The sequence below is a fragment of the Crinia signifera genome, unplaced genomic scaffold (assembly GCF_055691185.1).
Source record: "Crinia signifera unplaced genomic scaffold, ASM5569118v1 HAP2_SCAFFOLD_760, whole genome shotgun sequence".
NCBI lineage: Eukaryota > Metazoa > Chordata > Amphibia > Anura > Myobatrachidae > Crinia > Crinia signifera.
The window spans coordinates 1-26,316 of NW_028142665.1; the positions used below are offsets into that span (position 1 = coordinate 1).

At 45.8% G+C, this 26,316-nt stretch overlaps 17 non-coding genes across 17 annotated transcripts; all 17 read left to right on the top strand.

Annotated features, from left to right (window-relative positions):
• The first annotated feature begins 906 nt into the window (after positions 1-906).
• Positions 907-1,097, top strand: LOC146056241 (U2 spliceosomal RNA). Its single transcript, XR_014469065.1, has one exon. It is a non-coding gene; the product is annotated as a U2 spliceosomal RNA (small nuclear RNA).
• Positions 1,098-2,453: 1,356 nt separating this feature from the next.
• LOC146056267 (U2 spliceosomal RNA) lies at positions 2,454-2,645 on the top strand. The gene has a single exon (XR_014469088.1). It is a non-coding gene; the product is annotated as a U2 spliceosomal RNA (small nuclear RNA).
• Positions 2,646-4,000: 1,355 nt separating this feature from the next.
• LOC146056253 (U2 spliceosomal RNA) lies at positions 4,001-4,191 on the top strand. The gene has a single exon (XR_014469076.1). It is a non-coding gene; the product is annotated as a U2 spliceosomal RNA (small nuclear RNA).
• Positions 4,192-5,545: 1,354 nt separating this feature from the next.
• LOC146056265 (U2 spliceosomal RNA) lies at positions 5,546-5,736 on the top strand. The gene has a single exon (XR_014469087.1). It is a non-coding gene; the product is annotated as a U2 spliceosomal RNA (small nuclear RNA).
• A 1,355-nt stretch (positions 5,737-7,091) lies between these two features.
• Positions 7,092-7,282, top strand: LOC146056268 (U2 spliceosomal RNA). The gene has a single exon (XR_014469089.1). It is a non-coding gene; the product is annotated as a U2 spliceosomal RNA (small nuclear RNA).
• A 1,355-nt stretch (positions 7,283-8,637) lies between these two features.
• On the top strand, positions 8,638-8,828 carry LOC146056269 (U2 spliceosomal RNA). The gene has a single exon (XR_014469090.1). It is a non-coding gene; the product is annotated as a U2 spliceosomal RNA (small nuclear RNA).
• Positions 8,829-10,183: 1,355 nt separating this feature from the next.
• LOC146056242 (U2 spliceosomal RNA) lies at positions 10,184-10,374 on the top strand. The gene has a single exon (XR_014469066.1). It is a non-coding gene; the product is annotated as a U2 spliceosomal RNA (small nuclear RNA).
• Positions 10,375-11,729: 1,355 nt separating this feature from the next.
• On the top strand, positions 11,730-11,920 carry LOC146056243 (U2 spliceosomal RNA). The gene has a single exon (XR_014469067.1). It is a non-coding gene; the product is annotated as a U2 spliceosomal RNA (small nuclear RNA).
• A 1,355-nt stretch (positions 11,921-13,275) lies between these two features.
• Positions 13,276-13,466, top strand: LOC146056245 (U2 spliceosomal RNA). The gene has a single exon (XR_014469068.1). It is a non-coding gene; the product is annotated as a U2 spliceosomal RNA (small nuclear RNA).
• A 1,355-nt stretch (positions 13,467-14,821) lies between these two features.
• On the top strand, positions 14,822-15,012 carry LOC146056246 (U2 spliceosomal RNA). The gene has a single exon (XR_014469069.1). It is a non-coding gene; the product is annotated as a U2 spliceosomal RNA (small nuclear RNA).
• A 1,355-nt stretch (positions 15,013-16,367) lies between these two features.
• Positions 16,368-16,558, top strand: LOC146056247 (U2 spliceosomal RNA). Its single transcript, XR_014469070.1, has one exon. It is a non-coding gene; the product is annotated as a U2 spliceosomal RNA (small nuclear RNA).
• A 1,355-nt stretch (positions 16,559-17,913) lies between these two features.
• On the top strand, positions 17,914-18,104 carry LOC146056248 (U2 spliceosomal RNA). The gene has a single exon (XR_014469071.1). It is a non-coding gene; the product is annotated as a U2 spliceosomal RNA (small nuclear RNA).
• A 1,355-nt stretch (positions 18,105-19,459) lies between these two features.
• Positions 19,460-19,650, top strand: LOC146056249 (U2 spliceosomal RNA). The gene has a single exon (XR_014469072.1). It is a non-coding gene; the product is annotated as a U2 spliceosomal RNA (small nuclear RNA).
• Positions 19,651-21,005: 1,355 nt separating this feature from the next.
• On the top strand, positions 21,006-21,196 carry LOC146056250 (U2 spliceosomal RNA). The gene has a single exon (XR_014469073.1). It is a non-coding gene; the product is annotated as a U2 spliceosomal RNA (small nuclear RNA).
• Positions 21,197-22,552: 1,356 nt separating this feature from the next.
• On the top strand, positions 22,553-22,743 carry LOC146056251 (U2 spliceosomal RNA). Its single transcript, XR_014469074.1, has one exon. It is a non-coding gene; the product is annotated as a U2 spliceosomal RNA (small nuclear RNA).
• Positions 22,744-24,098: 1,355 nt separating this feature from the next.
• LOC146056252 (U2 spliceosomal RNA) lies at positions 24,099-24,289 on the top strand. Its single transcript, XR_014469075.1, has one exon. It is a non-coding gene; the product is annotated as a U2 spliceosomal RNA (small nuclear RNA).
• Positions 24,290-25,644: 1,355 nt separating this feature from the next.
• On the top strand, positions 25,645-25,835 carry LOC146056254 (U2 spliceosomal RNA). Its single transcript, XR_014469077.1, has one exon. It is a non-coding gene; the product is annotated as a U2 spliceosomal RNA (small nuclear RNA).
• Positions 25,836-26,316: the final 481 nt, after the last annotated feature.

Genomic DNA, 26,316 nt, shown 5'->3' on the forward strand with positions numbered 1-26,316 from the left:
TATATTTTTTTTCTTTTCTTTTTGCGCTCTCTTTTCTCTCTCTTTTGTTTTGGGAATTTTTTTTCCTCTTTATTCTCTTTTGTTTTGGGAATTTTTTTTCCTCTTCCATTTTTTTCCAAGCCCAACAATTGATGATCATTGAGAGGGGGATTTAGAAAAAGTATCACTTACCTTCTTCGGACCATCATTTGGGTGGTAACTGCCAATAAAAGAAAACATTGGCCCACCCAGCTCACCTACACATGACTGTCCTGTCTGCCTGTCTGTTCCAAGTGACTGTCTGGCTGTCAGGTTCCGCCGGATTCCGAGTGAGCAGCTTGTGATGTCATAGAGGGCAGATTGTGATGTCACACAAAGGGTCCTGCCACATGAATGCCTGTCCATCTGACTGTCTACTACTACTGCTGCTGAATGGGCTCAAAACAGGGAAAGCCGTCATTGCACCTGATTGTGCAAGATTCCTCCTTCTCCTCTGCAGCAGCTAGCTGATTGATTTACTCAGCAGCAGTTCGTCAGGGACACAGGCATGCGGCAGCAAAGAGCGAGGAGACAGCTGGCTGCTGCTGCTTGCCTGTTGGTCGTCTGCCTAGTGGGTGTGTGTCTGTTGACGCGACGTCAACAGACGGGGCGGAGCACATGCAAATTTGGCCTCCTACCCAGCTGAGGCACCCTGCCCGCCCGCCGACGACCTAATCACAAAATCAGTTGGATGGCTACTCGTCCTCCGGTCCCTGTCCAGCACTTCAAGTCCTATTCATACCTGCCGTACAGCCTGGTATCTTTCAGACTGCAACGTCAAAGAAGTGATGTGTGTGTGTTAGATGTGTCCGTGGTGCTGATCTCTTCTCCACCAGTGTTGGTGGCCGAATTCCGGTTTGCGCGCTTTGCTGGGACCCCATTCGGGTTATCGCTTCTCGGCCTTTTGGCTAAGATCAAGTGTAGTATCTGTTCTTATCAGTTTAATATCTGATACGCCCCCTATCTGGGGGCCATATATTAAATGGATTTTTAGAACAGGGAGATGGAAGAAGAGCTTGCTCTGTCCACTCCACGCATTGACCTGGTATTGCAGTACTTCCAGGACCGGTGCACCTTCCTAATCTGTTATCCAAAAAAAGACTATTTCCATTCCTGGCACTTGATTTGGAGTATCAATTGTTTGTGCACCTTTGTATTTAGAAATGCATGCATTTGCTGCTTCAAGGTTTAACCCTTGTGCATAAATACTTTCAAATCCTGCCTCAGTGTATCATTTTGTGACTATTTCTTGACTCCTTGAATTGTACTTTCTGGAATCGAGGCAGTTAATTACTTGACGTGACACTACACTTGATATCAGCATATGCGGCCTAGCCAAAAGACCGGAAGCCTGCCTAAATTAAAGGACTTATCAATCGCTGCGACCTCCCAATAAATATGCAAACGCTATGTGACTTACCTACGATCTTACCACGGAAACATCAACTGGATCAAAGCAATGGAATTTTTGGACCCCCTCCCTCTCGATTTGAAATGGCTTGTTTTTTTTTTTTTTTTCTTGATCTCTTATATATTTTTTTTCTTTTCTTTTTGCGCTCTCTTTTCTCTCTCTTTTGTTTTGGGAATTTTTTTTCCTCTTTATTCTCTTTTGTTTTGGGAATTTTTTTTCCTCTTCCATTTTTTTCCAAGCCCAACAATTGATGATCATTGAGAGGGGGATTTAGAAAAAGTATCACTTACCTTCTTCGGACCATCATTTGGGTGGTAACTGCCAATAAAAGAAAACATTGGCCCACCCAGCTCACCTACACATGACTGTCCTGTCTGCCTGTCTGTTCCAAGTGACTGTCTGGCTGTCAGGTTCCGCCGGATTCCGAGTGAGCAGCTTGTGATGTCATAGAGGGCAGATTGTGATGTCACACAAAGGGTCCTGCCACATGAATGCCTGTCCATCTGACTGTCTACTACTACTGCTGCTGAATGGGCTCAAAACAGGAAAGCCGTCATTGCACCTGATTGTGCAAGATTCCTCCTTCTCCTCTGCAGCAGCTAGCTGATTGATTTACTCAGCAGCAGTTCGTCAGGGACACAGGCATGCGGCAGCAAAGAGCGAGGAGACAGCTGGCTGCTGCTGCTTGCCTGTTGGTCGTCTGCCTAGTGGGTGTGTGTCTGTTGACGCGACGTCAACAGACGGGGCGGAGCACATGCAAATTTGGCCTCCTACCCAGCTGAGGCACCCTGCCCGCCCGCCGACGACCTAATCACAAAATCAGTTGGATGGCTACTCGTCCTCCGGTCCCTGTCCAGCACTTCAAGTCCTATTCATACCTGCCGTACAGCCTGGTATCTTTCAGACTGCAACGTCAAAGAAGTGATGTGTGTGTGTTAGATGTGTCCGTGGTGCTGATCTCTTCTCCACCAGTGTTGGTGGCCGAATTCCGGTTTGCGCGCTTTGCTGGGACCCCATTCGGGTTATCGCTTCTCGGGCCTTTTGGCTAAGATCAAGTGTAGTATCTGTTCTTATCAGTTTAATATCTGATACGCCCCCTATCTGGGGGCCATATATTAAATGGATTTTTAGAACAGGGAGATGGAAGAAGAGCTTGCTCTGTCCACTCCACGCATTGACCTGGTATTGCAGTACTTCCAGGACCGGTGCACCTTCCTAATCTGTTATCCAAAAAAAGACTATTTCCATTCCTGGCACTTGATTTGGAGTATCAATTGTTTGTGCACCTTTGTATTTAGAAATGCATGCATTTGCTGCTTCAAGGTTTAACCCTTGTGCATAAATACTTTCAAATCCTGCCTCAGTGTATCATTTTGTGACTATTTCTTGACTCCTTGAATTGTACTTTCTGGAATCGAGGCAGTTAATTACTTGACGTGACACTACACTTGATATCAGCATATGCGGCCTAGCCAAAAGACCGGAAGCCTGCCTAAATTAAAGGACTTATCAATCGCTGCGACCTCCCAATAAATATGCAAACGCTATGTGACTTACCTACGATCTTACCACGGAAACATCAACTGGATCAAAGCAATGGAATTTTTGGACCCCCTCCCTCTCGATTTGAAATGGCTTGTTTTTTTTTTTTTTTCTTGATCTCTTATATATTTTTTTTCTTTTCTTTTTGCGCTCTCTTTTCTCTCTCTTTTGTTTTGGGAATTTTTTTTCCTCTTTATTCTCTTTTGTTTTGGGAATTTTTTTTCCTCTTCCATTTTTTTCCAAGCCCAACAATTGATGATCATTGAGAGGGGGATTTAGAAAAAGTATCACTTACCTTCTTCGGACCATCATTTGGGTGGTAACTGCCAATAAAAGAAAACATTGGCCCACCCAGCTCACCTACACATGACTGTCCTGTCTGCCTGTCTGTTCCAAGTGACTGTCTGGCTGTCAGGTTCCGCCGGATTCCGAGTGAGCAGCTTGTGATGTCATAGAGGGCAGATTGTGATGTCACACAAAGGGTCCTGCCACATGAATGCCTGTCCATCTGACTGTCTACTACTACTGCTGCTGAATGGGCTCAAAACAGGAAAGCCGTCATTGCACCTGATTGTGCAAGATTCCTCCTTCTCCTCTGCAGCAGCTAGCTGATTGATTTACTCAGCAGCAGTTCGTCAGGGACACAGGCATGCGGCAGCAAAGAGCGAGGAGACAGCTGGCTGCTGCTGCTTGCCTGTTGGTCGTCTGCCTAGTGGGTGTGTGTCTGTTGACGCGACGTCAACAGACGGGGCGGAGCACATGCAAATTTGGCCTCCTACCCAGCTGAGGCACCCTGCCCGCCCGCCGACGACCTAATCACAAAATCAGTTGGATGGCTACTCGTCCTCCGGTCCCTGTCCAGCACTTCAAGTCCTATTCATACCTGCCGTACAGCCTGGTATCTTTCAGACTGCAACGTCAAAGAAGTGATGTGTGTGTGTTAGATGTGTCCGTGGTGCTGATCTCTTCTCCACCAGTGTTGGTGGCCGAATTCCGGTTTGCGCGCTTTGCTGGGACCCCATTCGGGTTATCGCTTCTCGGCCTTTTGGCTAAGATCAAGTGTAGTATCTGTTCTTATCAGTTTAATATCTGATACGCCCCCTATCTGGGGGCCATATATTAAATGGATTTTTAGAACAGGGAGATGGAAGAAGAGCTTGCTCTGTCCACTCCACGCATTGACCTGGTATTGCAGTACTTCCAGGACCGGTGCACCTTCCTAATCTGTTATCCAAAAAAAGACTATTTCCATTCCTGGCACTTGATTTGGAGTATCAATTGTTTGTGCACCTTTGTATTTAGAAATGCATGCATTTGCTGCTTCAAGGTTTAACCCTTGTGCATAAATACTTTCAAATCCTGCCTCAGTGTATCATTTTGTGACTATTTCTTGACTCCTTGAATTGTACTTTCTGGAATCGAGGCAGTTAATTACTTGACGTGACACTACACTTGATATCAGCATATGCGGCCTAGCCAAAAGACCGGAAGCCTGCCTAAATTAAAGGACTTATCAATCGCTGCGACCTCCCAATAAATATGCAAACGCTATGTGACTTACCTACGATCTTACCACGGAAACATCAACTGGATCAAAGCAATGGAATTTTTGGACCCCCTCCCTCTCGATTTGAAATGGCTTGTTTTTTTTTTTTTTTCTTGATCTCTTATATATTTTTTTTCTTTTCTTTTTGCGCTCTCTTTTCTCTCTCTTTTGTTTTGGGAATTTTTTTTCCTCTTTATTCTCTTTTGTTTTGGGAATTTTTTTTCCTCTTCCATTTTTTTCCAAGCCCAACAATTGATGATCATTGAGAGGGGATTTAGAAAAAGTATCACTTACCTTCTTCGGACCATCATTTGGGTGGTAACTGCCAATAAAAGAAAACATTGGCCCACCCAGCTCACCTACACATGACTGTCCTGTCTGCCTGTCTGTTCCAAGTGACTGTCTGGCTGTCAGGTTCCGCCGGATTCCGAGTGAGCAGCTTGTGATGTCATAGAGGGCAGATTGTGATGTCACACAAAGGGTCCTGCCACATGAATGCCTGTCCATCTGACTGTCTACTACTACTGCTGCTGAATGGGCTCAAAACAGGAAAGCCGTCATTGCACCTGATTGTGCAAGATTCCTCCTTCTCCTCTGCAGCAGCTAGCTGATTGATTTACTCAGCAGCAGTTCGTCAGGGACACAGGCATGCGGCAGCAAAGAGCGAGGAGACAGCTGGCTGCTGCTGCTTGCCTGTTGGTCGTCTGCCTAGTGGGTGTGTGTCTGTTGACGCGACGTCAACAGACGGGGCGGAGCACATGCAAATTTGGCCTCCTACCCAGCTGAGGCACCCTGCCCGCCCGCCGACGACCTAATCACAAAATCAGTTGGATGGCTACTCGTCCTCCGGTCCCTGTCCAGCACTTCAAGTCCTATTCATACCTGCCGTACAGCCTGGTATCTTTCAGACTGCAACGTCAAAGAAGTGATGTGTGTGTGTTAGATGTGTCCGTGGTGCTGATCTCTTCTCCACCAGTGTTGGTGGCCGAATTCCGGTTTGCGCGCTTTGCTGGGACCCCATTCGGGTTATCGCTTCTCGGCCTTTTGGCTAAGATCAAGTGTAGTATCTGTTCTTATCAGTTTAATATCTGATACGCCCCCTATCTGGGGGCCATATATTAAATGGATTTTTAGAACAGGGAGATGGAAGAAGAGCTTGCTCTGTCCACTCCACGCATTGACCTGGTATTGCAGTACTTCCAGGACCGGTGCACCTTCCTAATCTGTTATCCAAAAAAAGACTATTTCCATTCCTGGCACTTGATTTGGAGTATCAATTGTTTGTGCACCTTTGTATTTAGAAATGCATGCATTTGCTGCTTCAAGGTTTAACCCTTGTGCATAAATACTTTCAAATCCTGCCTCAGTGTATCATTTTGTGACTATTTCTTGACTCCTTGAATTGTACTTTCTGGAATCGAGGCAGTTAATTACTTGACGTGACACTACACTTGATATCAGCATATGCGGCCTAGCCAAAAGACCGGAAGCCTGCCTAAATTAAAGGACTTATCAATCGCTGCGACCTCCCAATAAATATGCAAACGCTATGTGACTTACCTACGATCTTACCACGGAAACATCAACTGGATCAAAGCAATGGAATTTTTGGACCCCCTCCCTCTCGATTTGAAATGGCTTGTTTTTTTTTTTTTTTCTTGATCTCTTATATATTTTTTTTCTTTTCTTTTTGCGCTCTCTTTTCTCTCTCTTTTGTTTTGGGAATTTTTTTTCCTCTTTATTCTCTTTTGTTTTGGGAATTTTTTTTCCTCTTCCATTTTTTTCCAAGCCCAACAATTGATGATCATTGAGAGGGGGATTTAGAAAAAGTATCACTTACCTTCTTCGGACCATCATTTGGGTGGTAACTGCCAATAAAAGAAAACATTGGCCCACCCAGCTCACCTACACATGACTGTCCTGTCTGCCTGTCTGTTCCAAGTGACTGTCTGGCTGTCAGGTTCCGCCGGATTCCGAGTGAGCAGCTTGTGATGTCATAGAGGGCAGATTGTGATGTCACACAAAGGGTCCTGCCACATGAATGCCTGTCCATCTGACTGTCTACTACTACTGCTGCTGAATGGGCTCAAAACAGGAAAGCCGTCATTGCACCTGATTGTGCAAGATTCCTCCTTCTCCTCTGCAGCAGCTAGCTGATTGATTTACTCAGCAGCAGTTCGTCAGGGACACAGGCATGCGGCAGCAAAGAGCGAGGAGACAGCTGGCTGCTGCTGCTTGCCTGTTGGTCGTCTGCCTAGTGGGTGTGTGTCTGTTGACGCGACGTCAACAGACGGGGCGGAGCACATGCAAATTTGGCCTCCTACCCAGCTGAGGCACCCTGCCCGCCCGCCGACGACCTAATCACAAAATCAGTTGGATGGCTACTCGTCCTCCGGTCCCTGTCCAGCACTTCAAGTCCTATTCATACCTGCCGTACAGCCTGGTATCTTTCAGACTGCAACGTCAAAGAAGTGATGTGTGTGTGTTAGATGTGTCCGTGGTGCTGATCTCTTCTCCACCAGTGTTGGTGGCCGAATTCCGGTTTGCGCGCTTTGCTGGGACCCCATTCGGGTTATCGCTTCTCGGCCTTTTGGCTAAGATCAAGTGTAGTATCTGTTCTTATCAGTTTAATATCTGATACGCCCCCTATCTGGGGGCCATATATTAAATGGATTTTTAGAACAGGGAGATGGAAGAAGAGCTTGCTCTGTCCACTCCACGCATTGACCTGGTATTGCAGTACTTCCAGGACCGGTGCACCTTCCTAATCTGTTATCCAAAAAAAGACTATTTCCATTCCTGGCACTTGATTTGGAGTATCAATTGTTTGTGCACCTTTGTATTTAGAAATGCATGCATTTGCTGCTTCAAGGTTTAACCCTTGTGCATAAATACTTTCAAATCCTGCCTCAGTGTATCATTTTGTGACTATTTCTTGACTCCTTGAATTGTACTTTCTGGAATCGAGGCAGTTAATTACTTGACGTGACACTACACTTGATATCAGCATATGCGGCCTAGCCAAAAGACCGGAAGCCTGCCTAAATTAAAGGACTTATCAATCGCTGCGACCTCCCAATAAATATGCAAACGCTATGTGACTTACCTACGATCTTACCACGGAAACATCAACTGGATCAAAGCAATGGAATTTTTGGACCCCCTCCCTCTCGATTTGAAATGGCTTGTTTTTTTTTTTTTTTCTTGATCTCTTATATATTTTTTTTCTTTTCTTTTTGCGCTCTCTTTTCTCTCTCTTTTGTTTTGGGAATTTTTTTTCCTCTTTATTCTCTTTTGTTTTGGGAATTTTTTTTCCTCTTCCATTTTTTTCCAAGCCCAACAATTGATGATCATTGAGAGGGGGATTTAGAAAAAGTATCACTTACCTTCTTCGGACCATCATTTGGGTGGTAACTGCCAATAAAAGAAAACATTGGCCCACCCAGCTCACCTACACATGACTGTCCTGTCTGCCTGTCTGTTCCAAGTGACTGTCTGGCTGTCAGGTTCCGCCGGATTCCGAGTGAGCAGCTTGTGATGTCATAGAGGGCAGATTGTGATGTCACACAAAGGGTCCTGCCACATGAATGCCTGTCCATCTGACTGTCTACTACTACTGCTGCTGAATGGGCTCAAAACAGGAAAGCCGTCATTGCACCTGATTGTGCAAGATTCCTCCTTCTCCTCTGCAGCAGCTAGCTGATTGATTTACTCAGCAGCAGTTCGTCAGGGACACAGGCATGCGGCAGCAAAGAGCGAGGAGACAGCTGGCTGCTGCTGCTTGCCTGTTGGTCGTCTGCCTAGTGGGTGTGTGTCTGTTGACGCGACGTCAACAGACGGGGCGGAGCACATGCAAATTTGGCCTCCTACCCAGCTGAGGCACCCTGCCCGCCCGCCGACGACCTAATCACAAAATCAGTTGGATGGCTACTCGTCCTCCGGTCCCTGTCCAGCACTTCAAGTCCTATTCATACCTGCCGTACAGCCTGGTATCTTTCAGACTGCAACGTCAAAGAAGTGATGTGTGTGTGTTAGATGTGTCCGTGGTGCTGATCTCTTCTCCACCAGTGTTGGTGGCCGAATTCCGGTTTGCGCGCTTTGCTGGGACCCCATTCGGGTTATCGCTTCTCGGCCTTTTGGCTAAGATCAAGTGTAGTATCTGTTCTTATCAGTTTAATATCTGATACGCCCCCTATCTGGGGGCCATATATTAAATGGATTTTTAGAACAGGGAGATGGAAGAAGAGCTTGCTCTGTCCACTCCACGCATTGACCTGGTATTGCAGTACTTCCAGGACCGGTGCACCTTCCTAATCTGTTATCCAAAAAAAGACTATTTCCATTCCTGGCACTTGATTTGGAGTATCAATTGTTTGTGCACCTTTGTATTTAGAAATGCATGCATTTGCTGCTTCAAGGTTTAACCCTTGTGCATAAATACTTTCAAATCCTGCCTCAGTGTATCATTTTGTGACTATTTCTTGACTCCTTGAATTGTACTTTCTGGAATCGAGGCAGTTAATTACTTGACGTGACACTACACTTGATATCAGCATATGCGGCCTAGCCAAAAGACCGGAAGCCTGCCTAAATTAAAGGACTTATCAATCGCTGCGACCTCCCAATAAATATGCAAACGCTATGTGACTTACCTACGATCTTACCACGGAAACATCAACTGGATCAAAGCAATGGAATTTTTGGACCCCCTCCCTCTCGATTTGAAATGGCTTGTTTTTTTTTTTTTTTCTTGATCTCTTATATATTTTTTTTCTTTTCTTTTTGCGCTCTCTTTTCTCTCTCTTTTGTTTTGGGAATTTTTTTTCCTCTTTATTCTCTTTTGTTTTGGGAATTTTTTTTCCTCTTCCATTTTTTTCCAAGCCCAACAATTGATGATCATTGAGAGGGGGATTTAGAAAAAGTATCACTTACCTTCTTCGGACCATCATTTGGGTGGTAACTGCCAATAAAAGAAAACATTGGCCCACCCAGCTCACCTACACATGACTGTCCTGTCTGCCTGTCTGTTCCAAGTGACTGTCTGGCTGTCAGGTTCCGCCGGATTCCGAGTGAGCAGCTTGTGATGTCATAGAGGGCAGATTGTGATGTCACACAAAGGGTCCTGCCACATGAATGCCTGTCCATCTGACTGTCTACTACTACTGCTGCTGAATGGGCTCAAAACAGGAAAGCCGTCATTGCACCTGATTGTGCAAGATTCCTCCTTCTCCTCTGCAGCAGCTAGCTGATTGATTTACTCAGCAGCAGTTCGTCAGGGACACAGGCATGCGGCAGCAAAGAGCGAGGAGACAGCTGGCTGCTGCTGCTTGCCTGTTGGTCGTCTGCCTAGTGGGTGTGTGTCTGTTGACGCGACGTCAACAGACGGGGCGGAGCACATGCAAATTTGGCCTCCTACCCAGCTGAGGCACCCTGCCCGCCCGCCGACGACCTAATCACAAAATCAGTTGGATGGCTACTCGTCCTCCGGTCCCTGTCCAGCACTTCAAGTCCTATTCATACCTGCCGTACAGCCTGGTATCTTTCAGACTGCAACGTCAAAGAAGTGATGTGTGTGTGTTAGATGTGTCCGTGGTGCTGATCTCTTCTCCACCAGTGTTGGTGGCCGAATTCCGGTTTGCGCGCTTTGCTGGGACCCCATTCGGGTTATCGCTTCTCGGCCTTTTGGCTAAGATCAAGTGTAGTATCTGTTCTTATCAGTTTAATATCTGATACGCCCCCTATCTGGGGGCCATATATTAAATGGATTTTTAGAACAGGGAGATGGAAGAAGAGCTTGCTCTGTCCACTCCACGCATTGACCTGGTATTGCAGTACTTCCAGGACCGGTGCACCTTCCTAATCTGTTATCCAAAAAAAGACTATTTCCATTCCTGGCACTTGATTTGGAGTATCAATTGTTTGTGCACCTTTGTATTTAGAAATGCATGCATTTGCTGCTTCAAGGTTTAACCCTTGTGCATAAATACTTTCAAATCCTGCCTCAGTGTATCATTTTGTGACTATTTCTTGACTCCTTGAATTGTACTTTCTGGAATCGAGGCAGTTAATTACTTGACGTGACACTACACTTGATATCAGCATATGCGGCCTAGCCAAAAGACCGGAAGCCTGCCTAAATTAAAGGACTTATCAATCGCTGCGACCTCCCAATAAATATGCAAACGCTATGTGACTTACCTACGATCTTACCACGGAAACATCAACTGGATCAAAGCAATGGAATTTTTGGACCCCCTCCCTCTCGATTTGAAATGGCTTGTTTTTTTTTTTTTTTCTTGATCTCTTATATATTTTTTTTCTTTTCTTTTTGCGCTCTCTTTTCTCTCTCTTTTGTTTTGGGAATTTTTTTTCCTCTTTATTCTCTTTTGTTTTGGGAATTTTTTTTCCTCTTCCATTTTTTTCCAAGCCCAACAATTGATGATCATTGAGAGGGGGATTTAGAAAAAGTATCACTTACCTTCTTCGGACCATCATTTGGGTGGTAACTGCCAATAAAAGAAAACATTGGCCCACCCAGCTCACCTACACATGACTGTCCTGTCTGCCTGTCTGTTCCAAGTGACTGTCTGGCTGTCAGGTTCCGCCGGATTCCGAGTGAGCAGCTTGTGATGTCATAGAGGGCAGATTGTGATGTCACACAAAGGGTCCTGCCACATGAATGCCTGTCCATCTGACTGTCTACTACTACTGCTGCTGAATGGGCTCAAAACAGGAAAGCCGTCATTGCACCTGATTGTGCAAGATTCCTCCTTCTCCTCTGCAGCAGCTAGCTGATTGATTTACTCAGCAGCAGTTCGTCAGGGACACAGGCATGCGGCAGCAAAGAGCGAGGAGACAGCTGGCTGCTGCTGCTTGCCTGTTGGTCGTCTGCCTAGTGGGTGTGTGTCTGTTGACGCGACGTCAACAGACGGGGCGGAGCACATGCAAATTTGGCCTCCTACCCAGCTGAGGCACCCTGCCCGCCCGCCGACGACCTAATCACAAAATCAGTTGGATGGCTACTCGTCCTCCGGTCCCTGTCCAGCACTTCAAGTCCTATTCATACCTGCCGTACAGCCTGGTATCTTTCAGACTGCAACGTCAAAGAAGTGATGTGTGTGTGTTAGATGTGTCCGTGGTGCTGATCTCTTCTCCACCAGTGTTGGTGGCCGAATTCCGGTTTGCGCGCTTTGCTGGGACCCCATTCGGGTTATCGCTTCTCGGCCTTTTGGCTAAGATCAAGTGTAGTATCTGTTCTTATCAGTTTAATATCTGATACGCCCCCTATCTGGGGGCCATATATTAAATGGATTTTTAGAACAGGGAGATGGAAGAAGAGCTTGCTCTGTCCACTCCACGCATTGACCTGGTATTGCAGTACTTCCAGGACCGGTGCACCTTCCTAATCTGTTATCCAAAAAAAGACTATTTCCATTCCTGGCACTTGATTTGGAGTATCAATTGTTTGTGCACCTTTGTATTTAGAAATGCATGCATTTGCTGCTTCAAGGTTTAACCCTTGTGCATAAATACTTTCAAATCCTGCCTCAGTGTATCATTTTGTGACTATTTCTTGACTCCTTGAATTGTACTTTCTGGAATCGAGGCAGTTAATTACTTGACGTGACACTACACTTGATATCAGCATATGCGGCCTAGCCAAAAGACCGGAAGCCTGCCTAAATTAAAGGACTTATCAATCGCTGCGACCTCCCAATAAATATGCAAACGCTATGTGACTTACCTACGATCTTACCACGGAAACATCAACTGGATCAAAGCAATGGAATTTTTGGACCCCCTCCCTCTCGATTTGAAATGGCTTGTTTTTTTTTTTTTTTCTTGATCTCTTATATATTTTTTTTCTTTTCTTTTTGCGCTCTCTTTTCTCTCTCTTTTGTTTTGGGAATTTTTTTTCCTCTTTATTCTCTTTTGTTTTGGGAATTTTTTTTCCTCTTCCATTTTTTTCCAAGCCCAACAATTGATGATCATTGAGAGGGGGATTTAGAAAAAGTATCACTTACCTTCTTCGGACCATCATTTGGGTGGTAACTGCCAATAAAAGAAAACATTGGCCCACCCAGCTCACCTACACATGACTGTCCTGTCTGCCTGTCTGTTCCAAGTGACTGTCTGGCTGTCAGGTTCCGCCGGATTCCGAGTGAGCAGCTTGTGATGTCATAGAGGGCAGATTGTGATGTCACACAAAGGGTCCTGCCACATGAATGCCTGTCCATCTGACTGTCTACTACTACTGCTGCTGAATGGGCTCAAAACAGGAAAGCCGTCATTGCACCTGATTGTGCAAGATTCCTCCTTCTCCTCTGCAGCAGCTAGCTGATTGATTTACTCAGCAGCAGTTCGTCAGGGACACAGGCATGCGGCAGCAAAGAGCGAGGAGACAGCTGGCTGCTGCTGCTTGCCTGTTGGTCGTCTGCCTAGTGGGTGTGTGTCTGTTGACGCGACGTCAACAGACGGGGCGGAGCACATGCAAATTTGGCCTCCTACCCAGCTGAGGCACCCTGCCCGCCCGCCGACGACCTAATCACAAAATCAGTTGGATGGCTACTCGTCCTCCGGTCCCTGTCCAGCACTTCAAGTCCTATTCATACCTGCCGTACAGCCTGGTATCTTTCAGACTGCAACGTCAAAGAAGTGATGTGTGTGTGTTAGATGTGTCCGTGGTGCTGATCTCTTCTCCACCAGTGTTGGTGGCCGAATTCCGGTTTGCGCGCTTTGCTGGGACCCCATTCGGGTTATCGCTTCTCGGCCTTTTGGCTAAGATCAAGTGTAGTATCTGTTCTTATCAGTTTAATATCTGATACGCCCCCTATCTGGGGGCCATATATTAAATGGATTTTTAGAACAGGGAGATGGAAGAAGAGCTTGCTCTGTCCACTCCACGCATTGACCTGGTATTGCAGTACTTCCAGGACCGGTGCACCTTCCTAATCTGTTATCCAAAAAAAGACTATTTCCATTCCTGGCACTTGATTTGGAGTATCAATTGTTTGTGCACCTTTGTATTTAGAAATGCATGCATTTGCTGCTTCAAGGTTTAACCCTTGTGCATAAATACTTTCAAATCCTGCCTCAGTGTATCATTTTGTGACTATTTCTTGACTCCTTGAATTGTACTTTCTGGAATCGAGGCAGTTAATTACTTGACGTGACACTACACTTGATATCAGCATATGCGGCCTAGCCAAAAGACCGGAAGCCTGCCTAAATTAAAGGACTTATCAATCGCTGCGACCTCCCAATAAATATGCAAACGCTATGTGACTTACCTACGATCTTACCACGGAAACATCAACTGGATCAAAGCAATGGAATTTTTGGACCCCCTCCCTCTCGATTTGAAATGGCTTGTTTTTTTTTTTTTTTCTTGATCTCTTATATATTTTTTTTCTTTTCTTTTTGCGCTCTCTTTTCTCTCTCTTTTGTTTTGGGAATTTTTTTTCCTCTTTATTCTCTTTTGTTTTGGGAATTTTTTTTCCTCTTCCATTTTTTTCCAAGCCCAACAATTGATGATCATTGAGAGGGGGATTTAGAAAAAGTATCACTTACCTTCTTCGGACCATCATTTGGGTGGTAACTGCCAATAAAAGAAAACATTGGCCCACCCAGCTCACCTACACATGACTGTCCTGTCTGCCTGTCTGTTCCAAGTGACTGTCTGGCTGTCAGGTTCCGCCGGATTCCGAGTGAGCAGCTTGTGATGTCATAGAGGGCAGATTGTGATGTCACACAAAGGGTCCTGCCACATGAATGCCTGTCCATCTGACTGTCTACTACTACTGCTGCTGAATGGGCTCAAAACAGGAAAGCCGTCATTGCACCTGATTGTGCAAGATTCCTCCTTCTCCTCTGCAGCAGCTAGCTGATTGATTTACTCAGCAGCAGTTCGTCAGGGACACAGGCATGCGGCAGCAAAGAGCGAGGAGACAGCTGGCTGCTGCTGCTTGCCTGTTGGTCGTCTGCCTAGTGGGTGTGTGTCTGTTGACGCGACGTCAACAGACGGGGCGGAGCACATGCAAATTTGGCCTCCTACCCAGCTGAGGCACCCTGCCCGCCCGCCGACGACCTAATCACAAAATCAGTTGGATGGCTACTCGTCCTCCGGTCCCTGTCCAGCACTTCAAGTCCTATTCATACCTGCCGTACAGCCTGGTATCTTTCAGACTGCAACGTCAAAGAAGTGATGTGTGTGTGTTAGATGTGTCCGTGGTGCTGATCTCTTCTCCACCAGTGTTGGTGGCCGAATTCCGGTTTGCGCGCTTTGCTGGGACCCCATTCGGGTTATCGCTTCTCGGCCTTTTGGCTAAGATCAAGTGTAGTATCTGTTCTTATCAGTTTAATATCTGATACGCCCCCTATCTGGGGGCCATATATTAAATGGATTTTTAGAACAGGGAGATGGAAGAAGAGCTTGCTCTGTCCACTCCACGCATTGACCTGGTATTGCAGTACTTCCAGGACCGGTGCACCTTCCTAATCTGTTATCCAAAAAAAGACTATTTCCATTCCTGGCACTTGATTTGGAGTATCAATTGTTTGTGCACCTTTGTATTTAGAAATGCATGCATTTGCTGCTTCAAGGTTTAACCCTTGTGCATAAATACTTTCAAATCCTGCCTCAGTGTATCATTTTGTGACTATTTCTTGACTCCTTGAATTGTACTTTCTGGAATCGAGGCAGTTAATTACTTGACGTGACACTACACTTGATATCAGCATATGCGGCCTAGCCAAAAGACCGGAAGCCTGCCTAAATTAAAGGACTTATCAATCGCTGCGACCTCCCAATAAATATGCAAACGCTATGTGACTTACCTACGATCTTACCACGGAAACATCAACTGGATCAAAGCAATGGAATTTTTGGACCCCCTCCCTCTCGATTTGAAATGGCTTGTTTTTTTTTTTTTTTCTTGATCTCTTATATATTTTTTTTCTTTTCTTTTTGCGCTCTCTTTTCTCTCTCTTTTGTTTTGGGAATTTTTTTTCCTCTTTATTCTCTTTTGTTTTGGGAATTTTTTTTCCTCTTCCATTTTTTTCCAAGCCCAACAATTGATGATCATTGAGAGGGGGATTTAGAAAAAGTATCACTTACCTTCTTCGGACCATCATTTGGGTGGTAACTGCCAATAAAAGAAAACATTGGCCCACCCAGCTCACCTACACATGACTGTCCTGTCTGCCTGTCTGTTCCAAGTGACTGTCTGGCTGTCAGGTTCCGCCGGATTCCGAGTGAGCAGCTTGTGATGTCATAGAGGGCAGATTGTGATGTCACACAAAGGGTCCTGCCACATGAATGCCTGTCCATCTGACTGTCTACTACTACTGCTGCTGAATGGGCTCAAAACAGGAAAGCCGTCATTGCACCTGATTGTGCAAGATTCCTCCTTCTCCTCTGCAGCAGCTAGCTGATTGATTTACTCAGCAGCAGTTCGTCAGGGACACAGGCATGCGGCAGCAAAGAGCGAGGAGACAGCTGGCTGCTGCTGCTTGCCTGTTGGTCGTCTGCCTAGTGGGTGTGTGTCTGTTGACGCGACGTCAACAGACGGGGCGGAGCACATGCAAATTTGGCCTCCTACCCAGCTGAGGCACCCTGCCCGCCCGCCGACGACCTAATCACAAAATCAGTTGGATGGCTACTCGTCCTCCGGTCCCTGTCCAGCACTTCAAGTCCTATTCATACCTGCCGTACAGCCTGGTATCTTTCAGACTGCAACGTCAAAGAAGTGATGTGTGTGTGTTAGATGTGTCCGTGGTGCTGATCTCTTCTCCACCAGTGTTGGTGGCCGAATTCCGGTTTGCGCGCTTTGCTGGGACCCCATTCGGGTTATCGCTTCTCGGCCTTTTGGCTAAGATCAAGTGTAGTATCTGTTCTTATCAGTTTAATATCTGATACGCCCCCTATCTGGGGGCCATATATTAAATGGATTTTTAGAACAGGGAGATGGAAGAAGAGCTTGCTCTGTCCACTCCACGCATTGACCTGGTATTGCAGTACTTCCAGGACCGGTGCACCTTCCTAATCTGTTATCCAAAAAAAGACTATTTCCATTCCTGGCACTTGATTTGGAGTATCAATTGTTTGTGCACCTTTGTATTTAGAAATGCATGCATTTGCTGCTTCAAGGTTTAACCCTTGTGCATAAATACTTTCAAATCCTGCCTCAGTGTATCATTTTGTGACTATTTCTTGACTCCTTGAATTGTACTTTCTGGAATCGAGGCAGTTAATTACTTGACGTGACACTACACTTGATATCAGCATATGCGGCCTAGCCAAAAGACCGGAAGCCTGCCTAAATTAAAGGACTTATCAATCGCTGCGACCTCCCAATAAATATGCAAACGCTATGTGACTTACCTACGATCTTACCACGGAAACATCAACTGGATCAAAGCAATGGAATTTTTGGACCCCCTCCCTCTCGATTTGAAATGGCTTGTTTTTTTTTTTTTTTCTTGATCTCTTATATATTTTTTTTCTTTTCTTTTTGCGCTCTCTTTTCTCTCTCTTTTGTTTTGGGAATTTTTTTTCCTCTTTATTCTCTTTTGTTTTGGGAATTTTTTTTCCTCTTCCATTTTTTTCCAAGCCCAACAATTGATGATCATTGAGAGGGGGATTTAGAAAAAGTATCACTTACCTTCTTCGGACCATCATTTGGGTGGTAACTGCCAATAAAAGAAAACATTGGCCCACCCAGCTCACCTACACATGACTGTCCTGTCTGCCTGTCTGTTCCAAGTGACTGTCTGGCTGTCAGGTTCCGCCGGATTCCGAGTGAGCAGCTTGTGATGTCATAGAGGGCAGATTGTGATGTCACACAAAGGGTCCTGCCACATGAATGCCTGTCCATCTGACTGTCTACTACTACTGCTGCTGAATGGGCTCAAAACAGGAAAGCCGTCATTGCACCTGATTGTGCAAGATTCCTCCTTCTCCTCTGCAGCAGCTAGCTGATTGATTTACTCAGCAGCAGTTCGTCAGGGACACAGGCATGCGGCAGCAAAGAGCGAGGAGACAGCTGGCTGCTGCTGCTTGCCTGTTGGTCGTCTGCCTAGTGGGTGTGTGTCTGTTGACGCGACGTCAACAGACGGGGCGGAGCACATGCAAATTTGGCCTCCTACCCAGCTGAGGCACCCTGCCCGCCCGCCGACGACCTAATCACAAAATCAGTTGGATGGCTACTCGTCCTCCGGTCCCTGTCCAGCACTTCAAGTCCTATTCATACCTGCCGTACAGCCTGGTATCTTTCAGACTGCAACGTCAAAGAAGTGATGTGTGTGTGTTAGATGTGTCCGTGGTGCTGATCTCTTCTCCACCAGTGTTGGTGGCCGAATTCCGGTTTGCGCGCTTTGCTGGGACCCCATTCGGGTTATCGCTTCTCGGCCTTTTGGCTAAGATCAAGTGTAGTATCTGTTCTTATCAGTTTAATATCTGATACGCCCCCTATCTGGGGGCCATATATTAAATGGATTTTTAGAACAGGGAGATGGAAGAAGAGCTTGCTCTGTCCACTCCACGCATTGACCTGGTATTGCAGTACTTCCAGGACCGGTGCACCTTCCTAATCTGTTATCCAAAAAAAGACTATTTCCATTCCTGGCACTTGATTTGGAGTATCAATTGTTTGTGCACCTTTGTATTTAGAAATGCATGCATTTGCTGCTTCAAGGTTTAACCCTTGTGCATAAATACTTTCAAATCCTGCCTCAGTGTATCATTTTGTGACTATTTCTTGACTCCTTGAATTGTACTTTCTGGAATCGAGGCAGTTAATTACTTGACGTGACACTACACTTGATATCAGCATATGCGGCCTAGCCAAAAGACCGGAAGCCTGCCTAAATTAAAGGACTTATCAATCGCTGCGACCTCCCAATAAATATGCAAACGCTATGTGACTTACCTACGATCTTACCACGGAAACATCAACTGGATCAAAGCAATGGAATTTTTGGACCCCCTCCCTCTCGATTTGAAATGGCTTGTTTTTTTTTTTTTTTCTTGATCTCTTATATATTTTTTTTCTTTTCTTTTTGCGCTCTCTTTTCTCTCTCTTTTGTTTTGGGAATTTTTTTTCCTCTTTATTCTCTTTTGTTTTGGGAATTTTTTTTCCTCTTCCATTTTTTTCCAAGCCCAACAATTGATGATCATTGAGAGGGGGATTTAGAAAAAGTATCACTTACCTTCTTCGGACCATCATTTGGGTGGTAACTGCCAATAAAAGAAAACATTGGCCCACCCAGCTCACCTACACATGACTGTCCTGTCTGCCTGTCTGTTCCAAGTGACTGTCTGGCTGTCAGGTTCCGCCGGATTCCGAGTGAGCAGCTTGTGATGTCATAGAGGGCAGATTGTGATGTCACACAAAGGGTCCTGCCACATGAATGCCTGTCCATCTGACTGTCTACTACTACTGCTGCTGAATGGGCTCAAAACAGGAAAGCCGTCATTGCACCTGATTGTGCAAGATTCCTCCTTCTCCTCTGCAGCAGCTAGCTGATTGATTTACTCAGCAGCAGTTCGTCAGGGACACAGGCATGCGGCAGCAAAGAGCGAGGAGACAGCTGGCTGCTGCTGCTTGCCTGTTGGTCGTCTGCCTAGTGGGTGTGTGTCTGTTGACGCGACGTCAACAGACGGGGCGGAGCACATGCAAATTTGGCCTCCTACCCAGCTGAGGCACCCTGCCCGCCCGCCGACGACCTAATCACAAAATCAGTTGGATGGCTACTCGTCCTCCGGTCCCTGTCCAGCACTTCAAGTCCTATTCATACCTGCCGTACAGCCTGGTATCTTTCAGACTGCAACGTCAAAGAAGTGATGTGTGTGTGTTAGATGTGTCCGTGGTGCTGATCTCTTCTCCACCAGTGTTGGTGGCCGAATTCCGGTTTGCGCGCTTTGCTGGGACCCCATTCGGGTTATCGCTTCTCGGCCTTTTGGCTAAGATCAAGTGTAGTATCTGTTCTTATCAGTTTAATATCTGATACGCCCCCTATCTGGGGGCCATATATTAAATGGATTTTTAGAACAGGGAGATGGAAGAAGAGCTTGCTCTGTCCACTCCACGCATTGACCTGGTATTGCAGTACTTCCAGGACCGGTGCACCTTCCTAATCTGTTATCCAAAAAAAGACTATTTCCATTCCTGGCACTTGATTTGGAGTATCAATTGTTTGTGCACCTTTGTATTTAGAAATGCATGCATTTGCTGCTTCAAGGTTTAACCCTTGTGCATAAATACTTTCAAATCCTGCCTCAGTGTATCATTTTGTGACTATTTCTTGACTCCTTGAATTGTACTTTCTGGAATCGAGGCAGTTAATTACTTGACGTGACACTACACTTGATATCAGCATATGCGGCCTAGCCAAAAGACCGGAAGCCTGCCTAAATTAAAGGACTTATCAATCGCTGCGACCTCCCAATAAATATGCAAACGCTATGTGACTTACCTACGATCTTACCACGGAAACATCAACTGGATCAAAGCAATGGAATTTTTGGACCCCCTCCCTCTCGATTTGAAATGGCTTGTTTTTTTTTTTTTTTCTTGATCTCTTATATATTTTTTTTCTTTTCTTTTTGCGCTCTCTTTTCTCTCTCTTTTGTTTTGGGAATTTTTTTTCCTCTTTATTCTCTTTTGTTTTGGGAATTTTTTTTCCTCTTCCATTTTTTTCCAAGCCCAACAATTGATGATCATTGAGAGGGGGATTTAGAAAAAGTATCACTTACCTTCTTCGGACCATCATTTGGGTGGTAACTGCCAATAAAAGAAAACATTGGCCCACCCAGCTCACCTACACATGACTGTCCTGTCTGCCTGTCTGTTCCAAGTGACTGTCTGGCTGTCAGGTTCCGCCGGATTCCGAGTGAGCAGCTTGTGATGTCATAGAGGGCAGATTGTGATGTCACACAAAGGGTCCTGCCACATGAATGCCTGTCCATCTGACTGTCTACTACTACTGCTGCTGAATGGGCTCAAAACAGGAAAGCCGTCATTGCACCTGATTGTGCAAGATTCCTCCTTCTCCTCTGCAGCAGCTAGCTGATTGATTTACTCAGCAGCAGTTCGTCAGGGACACAGGCATGCGGCAGCAAAGAGCGAGGAGACAGCTGGCTGCTGCTGCTTGCCTGTTGGTCGTCTGCCTAGTGGGTGTGTGTCTGTTGACGCGACGTCAACAGACGGGGCGGAGCACATGCAAATTTGGCCTCCTACCCAGCTGAGGCACCCTGCCCGCCCGCCGACGACCTAATCACAAAATCAGTTGGATGGCTACTCGTCCTCCGGTCCCTGTCCAGCACTTCAAGTCCTATTCATACCTGCCGTACAGCCTGGTATCTTTCAGACTGCAACGTCAAAGAAGTGATGTGTGTGTGTTAGATGTGTCCGTGGTGCTGATCTCTTCTCCACCAGTGTTGGTGGCCGAATTCCGGTTTGCGCGCTTTGCTGGGACCCCATTCGGGTTATCGCTTCTCGGCCTTTTGGCTAAGATCAAGTGTAGTATCTGTTCTTATCAGTTTAATATCTGATACGCCCCCTATCTGGGGGCCATATATTAAATGGATTTTTAGAACAGGGAGATGGAAGAAGAGCTTGCTCTGTCCACTCCACGCATTGACCTGGTATTGCAGTACTTCCAGGACCGGTGCACCTTCCTAATCTGTTATCCAAAAAAAGACTATTTCCATTCCTGGCACTTGATTTGGAGTATCAATTGTTTGTGCACCTTTGTATTTAGAAATGCATGCATTTGCTGCTTCAAGGTTTAACCCTTGTGCATAAATACTTTCAAATCCTGCCTCAGTGTATCATTTTGTGACTATTTCTTGACTCCTTGAATTGTACTTTCTGGAATCGAGGCAGTTAATTACTTGACGTGACACTACACTTGATATCAGCATATGCGGCCTAGCCAAAAGACCGGAAGCCTGCCTAAATTAAAGGACTTATCAATCGCTGCGACCTCCCAATAAATATGCAAACGCTATGTGACTTACCTACGATCTTACCACGGAAACATCAACTGGATCAAAGCAATGGAATTTTTGGACCCCCTCCCTCTCGATTTGAAATGGCTTGTTTTTTTTTTTTTTTCTTGATCTCTTATATATATTTTTTTCTTTTCTTTTTGCGCTCTCTTTTCTCTCTCTTTTGTTTTGGGAATTTTTTTTCCTCTTTATTCTCTTTTGTTTTGGGAATTTTTTTTCCTCTTCCATTTTTTTCCAAGCCCAACAATTGATGATCATTGAGAGGGGGATTTAGAAAAAGTATCACTTACCTTCTTCGGACCATCATTTGGGTGGTAACTGCCAATAAAAGAAAACATTGGCCCACCCAGCTCACCTACACATGACTGTCCTGTCTGCCTGTCTGTTCCAAGTGACTGTCTGGCTGTCAGGTTCCGCCGGATTCCGAGTGAGCAGCTTGTGATGTCATAGAGGGCAGATTGTGATGTCACACAAAGGGTCCTGCCACATGAATGCCTGTCCATCTGACTGTCTACTACTACTGCTGCTGAATGGGCTCAAAACAGGAAAGCCGTCATTGCACCTGATTGTGCAAGATTCCTCCTTCTCCTCTGCAGCAGCTAGCTGATTGATTTACTCAGCAGCAGTTCGTCAGGGACACAGGCATGCGGCAGCAAAGAGCGAGGAGACAGCTGGCTGCTGCTGCTTGCCTGTTGGTCGTCTGCCTAGTGGGTGTGTGTCTGTTGACGCGACGTCAACAGACGGGGCGGAGCACATGCAAATTTGGCCTCCTACCCAGCTGAGGCACCCTGCCCGCCCGCCGACGACCTAATCACAAAATCAGTTGGATGGCTACTCGTCCTCCGGTCCCTGTCCAGCACTTCAAGTCCTATTCATACCTGCCGTACAGCCTGGTATCTTTCAGACTGCAACGTCAAAGAAGTGATGTGTGTGTGTTAGATGTGTCCGTGGTGCTGATCTCTTCTCCACCAGTGTTGGTGGCCGAATTCCGGTTTGCGCGCTTTGCTGGGACCCCATTCGGGTTATCGCTTCTCGGCCTTTTGGCTAAGATCAAGTGTAGTATCTGTTCTTATCAGTTTAATATCTGATACGCCCCCTATCTGGGGGCCATATATTAAATGGATTTTTAGAACAGGGAGATGGAAGAAGAGCTTGCTCTGTCCACTCCACGCATTGACCTGGTATTGCAGTACTTCCAGGACCGGTGCACCTTCCTAATCTGTTATCCAAAAAAAGACTATTTCCATTCCTGGCACTTGATTTGGAGTATCAATTGTTTGTGCACCTTTGTATTTAGAAATGCATGCATTTGCTGCTTCAAGGTTTAACCCTTGTGCATAAATACTTTCAAATCCTGCCTCAGTGTATCATTTTGTGACTATTTCTTGACTCCTTGAATTGTACTTTCTGGAATCGAGGCAGTTAATTACTTGACGTGACACTACACTTGATATCAGCATATGCGGCCTAGCCAAAAGACCGGAAGCCTGCCTAAATTAAAGGACTTATCAATCGCTGCGACCTCCCAATAAATATGCAAACGCTATGTGACTTACCTACGATCTTACCACGGAAACATCAACTGGATCAAAGCAATGGAATTTTTGGACCCCCTCCCTCTCGATTTGAAATGGCTTGTTTTTTTTTTTTTTTCTTGATCTCTTATATATTTTTTTTCTTTTCTTTTTGCGCTCTCTTTTCTCTCTCTTTTGTTTTGGGAATTTTTTTTCCTCTTTATTCTCTTTTGTTTTGGGAATTTTTTTTCCTCTTCCATTTTTTTCCAAGCCCAACAATTGATGATCATTGAGAGGGGGATTTAGAAAAAGTATCACTTACCTTCTTCGGACCATCATTTGGGTGGTAACTGCCAATAAAAGAAAACATTGGCCCACCCAGCTCACCTACACATGACTGTCCTGTCTGCCTGTCTGTTCCAAGTGACTGTCTGGCTGTCAGGTTCCGCCGGATTCCGAGTGAGCAGCTTGTGATGTCATAGAGGGCAGATTGTGATGTCACACAAAGGGTCCTGCCACATGAATGCCTGTCCATCTGACTGTCTACTACTACTGCTGCTGAATGGGCTCAAAACAGGAAAGCCGTCATTGCACCTGATTGTGCAAGATTCCTCCTTCTCCTCTGCAGCAGCTAGCTGATTGATTTACTCAGCAGCAGTTCGTCAGGGACACAGGCATGCGGCAGCAAAGAGCGAGGAGACAGCTGGCTGCTGCTGCTTGCCTGTTGGTCGTCTGCCTAGTGGGTGTGTGTCTGTTGACGCGACGTCAACAGACGGGGCGGAGCACATGCAAATTTGGCCTCCTACCCAGCTGAGGCACCCTGCCCGCCCGCCGACGACCTAATCACAAAATCAGTTGGATGGCTACTCGTCCTCCGGTCCCTGTCCAGCACTTCAAGTCCTATTCATACCTGCCGTACAGCCTGGTATCTTTCAGACTGCAACGTCAAAGAAGTGATGTGTGTGTGTTAGATGTGTCCGTGGTGCTGATCTCTTCTCCACCAGTGTTGGTGGCCGAATTCCGGTTTGCGCGCTTTGCTGGGACCCCATTCGGGTTATCGCTTCTCGGCCTTTTGGCTAAGATCAAGTGTAGTATCTGTTCTTATCAGTTTAATATCTGATACGCCCCCTATCTGGGGGCCATATATTAAATGGATTTTTAGAACAGGGAGATGGAAGAAGAGCTTGCTCTGTCCACTCCACGCATTGACCTGGTATTGCAGTACTTCCAGGACCGGTGCACCTTCCTAATCTGTTATCCAAAAAAAGACTATTTCCATTCCTGGCACTTGATTTGGAGTATCAATTGTTTGTGCACCTTTGTATTTAGAAATGCATGCATTTGCTGCTTCAAGGTTTAACCCTTGTGCATAAATACTTTCAAATCCTGCCTCAGTGTATCATTTTGTGACTATTTCTTGACTCCTTGAATTGTACTTTCTGGAATCGAGGCAGTTAATTACTTGACGTGACACTACACTTGATATCAGCATATGCGGCCTAGCCAAAAGACCGGAAGCCTGCCTAAATTAAAGGACTTATCAATCGCTGCGACCTCCCAATAAATATGCAAACGCTATGTGACTTACCTACGATCTTACCACGGAAACATCAACTGGATCAAAGCAATGGAATTTTTGGACCCCCTCCCTCTCGATTTGAAATGGCTTGTTTTTTTTTTTTTTTCTTGATCTCTTATATATTTTTTTTCTTTTCTTTTTGCGCTCTCTTTTCTCTCTCTTTTGTTTTGGGAATTTTTTTTCCTCTTTATTCTCTTTTGTTTTGGGAATTTTTTTTCCTCTTCCATTTTTTTCCAAGCCCAACAATTGATGATCATTGAGAGGGGGATTTAGAAAAAGTATCACTTACCTTCTTCGGACCATCATTTGGGTGGTAACTGCCAATAAAAGAAAACATTGGCCCACCCAGCTCACCTACACATGACTGTCCTGTCTGCCTGTCTGTTCCAAGTGACTGTCTGGCTGTCAGGTTCCGCCGGATTCCGAGTGAGCAGCTTGTGATGTCATAGAGGGCAGATTGTGATGTCACACAAAGGGTCCTGCCACATGAATGCCTGTCCATCTGACTGTCTACTACTACTGCTGCTGAATGGGCTCAAAACAGGAAAGCCGTCATTGCACCTGATTGTGCAAGATTCCTCCTTCTCCTCTGCAGCAGCTAGCTGATTGATTTACTCAGCAGCAGTTCGTCAGGGACACAGGCATGCGGCAGCAAAGAGCGAGGAGACAGCTGGCTGCTGCTGCTTGCCTGTTGGTCGTCTGCCTAGTGGGTGTGTGTCTGTTGACGCGACGTCAACAGACGGGGCGGAGCACATGCAAATTTGGCCTCCTACCCAGCTGAGGCACCCTGCCCGCCCGCCGACGACCTAATCACAAAATCAGTTGGATGGCTACTCGTCCTCCGGTCCCTGTCCAGCACTTCAAGTCCTATTCATACCTGCCGTACAGCCTGGTATCTTTCAGACTGCAACGTCAAAGAAGTGATGTGTGTGTGTTAGATGTGTCCGTGGTGCTGATCTCTTCTCCACCAGTGTTGGTGGCCGAATTCCGGTTTGCGCGCTTTGCTGGGACCCCATTCGGGTTATCGCTTCTCGGCCTTTTGGCTAAGATCAAGTGTAGTATCTGTTCTTATCAGTTTAATATCTGATACGCCCCCTATCTGGGGGCCATATATTAAATGGATTTTTAGAACAGGGAGATGGAAGAAGAGCTTGCTCTGTCCACTCCACGCATTGACCTGGTATTGCAGTACTTCCAGGACCGGTGCACCTTCCTAATCTGTTATCCAAAAAAAGACTATTTCCATTCCTGGCACTTGATTTGGAGTATCAATTGTTTGTGCACCTTTGTATTTAGAAATGCATGCATTTGCTGCTTCAAGGTTTAACCCTTGTGCATAAATACTTTCAAATCCTGCCTCAGTGTATCATTTTGTGACTATTTCTTGACTCCTTGAATTGTACTTTCTGGAATCGAGGCAGTTAATTACTTGACGTGACACTACACTTGATATCAGCATATGCGGCCTAGCCAAAAGACCGGAAGCCTGCCTAAATTAAAGGACTTATCAATCGCTGCGACCTCCCAATAAATATGCAAACGCTATGTGACTTACCTACGATCTTACCACGGAAACATCAACTGGATCAAAGCAATGGAATTTTTGGACCCCCTCCCTCTCGATTTGAAATGGCTTGTTTTTTTTTTTTTTTCTTGATCTCTTATATATTTTTTTTCTTTTCTTTTTGCGCTCTC